The sequence below is a fragment of the Astatotilapia calliptera genome, chromosome 10, assembly GCF_900246225.1.
Source record: "Astatotilapia calliptera chromosome 10, fAstCal1.2, whole genome shotgun sequence".
Taxonomy (NCBI): domain Eukaryota; kingdom Metazoa; phylum Chordata; class Actinopteri; order Cichliformes; family Cichlidae; genus Astatotilapia; species Astatotilapia calliptera.
In genome coordinates, this window is record NC_039311.1 from 514,474 (window position 1) to 521,244 (window position 6,771).

The following is a 6,771-nucleotide window of genomic DNA, read 5'->3' on the forward strand; positions in this document are numbered from 1 at the left end:
TGTTCCAACAGTCTTGGAGGGATCCATCCAATGTGGGTTAGTGTCAGACCAATAGCGGTGGTTTTGTTTGTTAACACCATTCACATAAAAGTTTGCCTCATCACTGAGCAAAATCTTCTGCATGAACTGAGGGTCCTGTTCCAGTTTTTGTTTTGTTCATTCTGCAAATTCTGTGCGCCGATCTGGGTCATCCTCGTTGAGATGCTGCAGCAGCTGGAGTTTGTAAGGGTGCCATTTGTGAGTAGCTAATATCCGCCGAAGGGACGTTCGCCTAATGCCACTCTCCAGTGACATGCGGCGAGTGCTACGCTGTGGGCTCTTGCTGAATGAAGCTAGGACAGCCACTGATGTTTCTTCATTAGTGACAGTTTTCTTGCGTCCACATTTTGGCAAATCCAACACTGAAGCAGTTTCACGAAACTTAGCAAGCAGTTTGCTGACTGTAGCATGGAAGATGGGTGGACTCGTAGGGTGTCTTGCATTGAAATCTGCTGCAATGACCCGGTTACTGCGTTCACCAGATATCAACACAATTTCGATCTGCTCCTCACGTGTTAACCTCTTTGACATGTCAATGGCTGTGAACAAAGAGAAACTTGTAAATAACTCATGAAAGAATAAAGTTACGTTGAAACCAAGCACACCATTGTTTTTCTTGTGACATTACCAATAAGTCTGATGTGTCACATGGCCCTCTTCCTATTGAAAAAACAAAAGTTGTATCCAAGATGGCCGACTTCTAAATGGCCACCATGGTCACCACCCATCTTGAGGAGTTTGCCCCCTCACATATACTAATGTGCCACAAACAGGACTTTAGTATCACCAACCATTCCCATGTTATTACGGTGTATCCATATAAATGGCCCACCCTGTAGAATGCAGAGATGATCGTATGATCGTTGTTGTAAAGGCTCACCTTTTAGCACATTCACTTCACCAGATGCACCTTGTTTCTTTTCCTCACCTTTGATTGGGTGTGGTGCTTGGCCTTAATTGCACTCACCTACCCCTCACTCTTTCTTCACTCCCACATGGGGCGGCAGCTGAGAGAGAGCACTCCATGTGTGTCTTTCTTTCCTCTCAGCTGCATTTGAATAAAGCACCAAATCCACACTTTAAGCTTAAATTTCAAAACTTACATTTTAACTACTGATTTTATCTACTGTTCTGATTTTATCTGTTTTGATTTTATATACTGTTGTTTGTTTGTTTGTTTGTTAATTAGTTAGTTAGTTTATTTGCTTGTTTTAATCAATTGTAAATCATGCTTTTTATTTGTTCTTGTTTCTAATGTCTCTGTAAAGCACTTTGAATAACCTTATTGTTGAATTGTGCTATACAAATAAACTTGCCTTGCCTTGCCTTGCCTTTACCCGTTATACAATAAAACGACAAAACCTGCAAATGATGACTGCTTATTCTCATTCTAATCCGATGAGCCCATGATGAACTGAAACCCTGAACCTTCCTTCCTCCAAAACATGGTCCTCCGAGCCGGAGTAGCGTTAGCGTCATGGATTCACAGCAGCCATTGACTGAAGATTTGAGACGTTCCGGTCGTGATAGTCGACCTCCTGCCTACCTGCAGCAGTATGACGTTCAGTACCCTGGAGCTAGAAGAGCTACATGTGAGACAGAGAGTCAAACAGAATACAAAAGAACATAGTGACAAAGACACACATGGGCTGCAGGATCCTGTCGGAGAGTCAGAAAGACAACCAGAGACATCCCCTGCTCCTTTACCCACCAATCAAGATGAGGTGATGAGGGAACTCCTGATGACAATGAGGGAGATTAGGCAATTCATGATTCAGTTATCTCCTCCCCATTCTCGCAGTTCCTCCAGATCTTCAATTCACACTGTCTCTGATGAAAGCAAATCCTCTGTTTGCGGTTTACAAGCCATTCCCCAAACACATCAGCAACATGAGCAGTTCCCAGTGATTGATCCAGCAACATGTCAATCACCCTCTCAGCCCCCCCAGGTTAGCCGTCACTCTGGTGCAGTTCTGGCTGCTAGCCCTCCTTTCCCTAATTCAACAATATTAGATGCTGCAGTTCCTTCAAGTGGTTTGCCTAGACCAGTTTTTCCGACACCAGATGAGACTCCTTTTAATTTCCTGGCCACGCCACTGCAAGGTCCCCACCAGATTTCATGTGTTCAACCTGCTGTTCCTCTAGATGAAGACCCCGCTCAACCTCTCGTTTGCATTCCAGAACCAAGGCAGCAGCAACCAGCTACATCTGATGGTTTGCATGCACAAAAACCTTCAGTACCCATTACTGCTAGTTCTAGTCACCCTGTTAGCACTAGAACACATGTGTATAAGCTTGAGGGTCCTTCTTTCCCAGACCTTACCAGAGAAGATGAAATCCAGTATAGGCTGTTACGAATGGCCCTTACTAACCTGCTTGACCCTCATGAGACGGAGCACTTTAAATATCATGTCCTCCTCGATCATCTGAAAGTAGCTATTTCCTTTTCCTATGCTCCTGACCCATACACTCAAGCCATCAAAGCTCTTGATGAGCGTTATGGGCAACCAAGACAGCTAGCATTGAAAGAGCTACGGAATATACTGGAGCTTCCTCCTATCAGAGCAGGTGATGGTCGGACTCTGGATAACTTTGCTCTTCATGTGCAAGCTTTAGTTGGTTTGCTTAGCACTATGGGTGATCAAGGACGGACAGAACTAAACTGTGGCTCCCATGTCGATCGCCTACTTGAAAAGTTGCCCCCAGAGCATTCCAGTCGCTTCAAACGGCACATTTACAGGGAACAAGGAGATGTGACGTATGACTTACCTTTGTTCTCATCCTGGTTGCAAATGGAATGCAAGGACAGTCCTGTTTCATCCTTTAACCAGCCACGACCTGCCCATAAGTACACCTCTCCACTCACAACAATATTACATGGGACAAATGCATCCGATCCTGTACAGGCAGCACAACCCATCATAATGACTAAGGCAAGATGTGCATATTGCTGCTCACCTGAACATCACATTAGTAAGTGTCCCGAGTTCATTCAGAAGACAAAGGATGAGAAAATAAACTGGATAAAAGCAAACAAACGGTGTTGGCTTTGTGCTAGGACTCATCAGGCCGCAAAGTGTGACCTGAGGAAAGCATGTGCCACCTGTATGGGACTACATCTACAGATCCTATGTGATGTAAATAAGAGATCTAAAACTGAAACTAATCCTGTAGTGAGGACACTACACTTTGATAGACCTAATGATTGTCCCAGTGTCCTTTTAAAGGTTGTGAAAGTGCTCCTGCGAAATGGCAAAAGAACTCTTGAAACATATGCAGTACTTGACGATGGCTCCCAGCGTACCATTCTTCTAACATCAGCTGCACAGCATCTCAATCTAACTGGGGAAGCAGAGAGATTATCACTTAGAACGGTCCATCAAGAAGTTGAAACTATTCAAGGTTCTTCTGTAAGTTTCAAAATCTCACCCATCGCACATCCAGAGAAAACATACACAATTAATAATGCCTTCGCTACAAGTCACTTAGCACTTTCAGGCCACACCTACCCCGTATCCTCTCTTCAACGGAGATACAAGCATCTTCAAGGTATCCCATTAACCTTTACTAACAAAGCAGCTCCACTACTGCTCATAGGCTCTGATCATACCCACCTTATTACGCCTATTGCACCAGTTAGACATGGACCATTTGGATCTCCTGCAGCAGTCAAAACCCGCTTAGGATGGACACTCCAAGGTCCAATCACAGACTTCCAACCCCAGAGCAGTTCCACGCATGCCCAATGTTTATTCACATCTTCCAGTTCAGGTTCAGGAGAACCGCTCCAGCACATCCTTGTGTCCGCTGATGGCTCTGAATTCATTCAGCCACTTCATACTCTACCATCAGCAGTACCTATGTCGTCACCGGCAGTGCCACTATCACCAGTTCCACCGCCTGTGGCTGCCATTCCGCCAGTGGTCAGGGCGCTGCCTGCTCCTGCATCACCTGGTCCTGCCTCTGCCAAGCCCCGTACATTGCCCCCAGCACCTGCAAAACTGCCCAACGGTCTGCAGGTCTGGGTCTGCCGCTGCATCCCACGCGGTCGGCATTTGGACCTGCTTTGCCGCCACCGCTGGCTACATGGTCGGCCCCCTGAACTGTCTGGCCTGCATTGTCGACCTCTAGGTCGACCCCCTGAACTTATAGTAGACCTGTAGCATGTCTGATTCCTCTGCCCCCGCTTTGAGAAAAGGAGCATCTCTAATCCTTTGAACATATTTCTCAGTAGAAATATGGGAGCGGCTGTTGTAAAGGCTCACCTTCTAGCACATTCACTTCACCAGATGCACCTTGTTTCTTTTCCTCACCTTTGATTGGGTGTGGTGCTTGGCCTTAATTGCACTCACCTACCCCTCACTCTTTCTTCACTCCCACATGGGGCGGCAGCTGAGAGAGAGCAGTCCATGTGTGTCTTTCTTTCCTTTACCTGTTATACAATAAAACGACAAAACCTGCAAATAATGACTGCTTATTCTCATTCTAATCCGATGAGCCCATGATGAACTGAAACCCTGAACCTTCCTTCCTCCAAAACAATCGTTGTCCGGTCTTCTTCCTCTAGCCCCCCACCCCGCCCGGAACAGGATTTTCCAGAGGCTTAATATCCAAGTGTCTTCAGGCAATATACTGAACCCTGGGTTTCCTCTAATGTGTGTGTGCGCGCGCGTGTTTGTGTGCGTGTGTGCGCGCGCGCGTTTGTGTGCGTGTGAGTGTGTGTGTTATTAGGTGAGGCTTGTTGGCATTATATGCATACCAGTCGAGTGTTCCTCTCATGTGGCTGATGTGATCACACACAGATCTATTTCTTGACTCTTCATTTGTCTCCAGCACCTTACACTGCTGAGCTCTCCTCTCCAGATGAAGTGGCAGGAAATGTGCAAAGTGGACGCAGCATGTTGCTTTCATGGGACCTCAAAACTTCCTGTATCTCAGACATAACAGGCCATTATGGAAGTCATCATAGTGACACTACTGTAGTGTTGTCGGTTCATTCACAGCATAAACGGACTGGTTCTCTTTGAGATTGCATTTAGATTAGTTTAGTAAAAATGCCAGTGCAGCAACTGCACCATTCAGCTGTACTGTAAACAGGAGTTTGTGATGATGCACACACAGATTTACACTTGATGTGCACAAATTCACCAAAACTGAATCAAAGATCATTTAATCTTTAATCTCCTAGATAAAAGGTCAGTCTTAATTATTTATGACCACTTTATAACACTCCCTTTCTTCCTTCATCCTCCTGTACCATCACAATATTATGAAGGTCATTTCTGTTCTCAGTCCTTTAGCCCACGGGTTCTTGTGTGACAGAAGCAGATATATTAAGTAAAAGGGGTGAAGAGACACCGTTAAGCTGCTGTTGGTGCCAAAAGCCATCTGAAGATTATTAAGCAAATGGCTCTCTGTTGGATCCATACTCTCAACATCCTATTAAACAACTCAAGTCTGCAGGTTGCTGGGGTCAAAAGGAAGCGCTCCCTTTTTGTATTAAGTGTGTGACACACATGTACAGCCTCGTCGGTGGACACGCACACACAGTTCAGACCATTAAAGTGCTGTGATGACTCTTCAGAAGGCAGATTTTAAACTGAAGGAAACAAAACCAAAAGAAAAATGACACTTAGCTGCGTGTGGCTTCATTTAAGCACCAAAGTCACTCAGTCTGCTTCGTGTGATCGGTAAATGAACCGGTTTTTTTCTCCTCTCAGGAGCTCAGTCTGGGTAGAGCTTTTTTTCTCCTCCTCTCTTGTGTATTTCATAGTTTTTCTCTGACCTGTCTTCCCAATGTGATGTTTGTACAATGTGTGTATAGTCGGTTACATGTACATGTAATGATGCAAGTGACAACTGAAGGCATAATCAATCAATCAAAGCGTTTTATACAGCATGCCTCATTCACCCATTCACACAGGCACGATATTCTGCACTTAAGTGCTTTCACACACATTCATTGGAGAGCAACTTTGGGTTTAGTTCCTTGCTCAAGGATATTTGGCATGCAGCCTGGACCTGCCAGGGATCGAACCACTGATTAGCAGATGACCTGCTCTACCTCCTACAGCCAGCCTGTCTGCACGAACGCTAGCTGCTCGTTCAGGACCTATTAGGACTGAAAGGTTTTACACTAGCTCCAGTAAACTAGGCCCTGTTTACTGGTACTCAATCAAGCCCATCATTGCCATAGTCATGAAATCCTCAGCTGGCAAAAGTAAAATACGGACACTGGGCACTCCTCCTTCACAGAGGTGTGTGTCAATGATTGTTAGCAAAGAAACCAATAACTTCATAAATATCAAGATCATTTTTAAAGCTCTTAGAAAGCTGAAAAATAGGAGTTGTACAAAAATATTTGTGCTTCTCCAAAATGTCCATGTGAAAGTAATAATGGATTGGATTTATATAGCGCTTTTCAAGGCACCCAAAGCGCTTTACAATACCACTATTCATTCACACACTGGTGGAGGCAGCTACAGGTGTAGCCACAGCTGCCCTGGGGCAGACTGACAGAAGCGAGGCTGCCATATCGCGCCATCGGCCCCTCTGGCCAACACCAGTAGGCGATAGGGTAAAGTGTCTTGCCCAAGGACACAACGACCAGGACAGAGAGCCCGGGGATCAAACTGGCAACCATCTGGTTACAGATACGCTTCCCAACCCCCTGAGCCACGGTAACCAAAGTAACCAAAAGGAGAAACTGCACATGATGCAGCAGCCTGAACA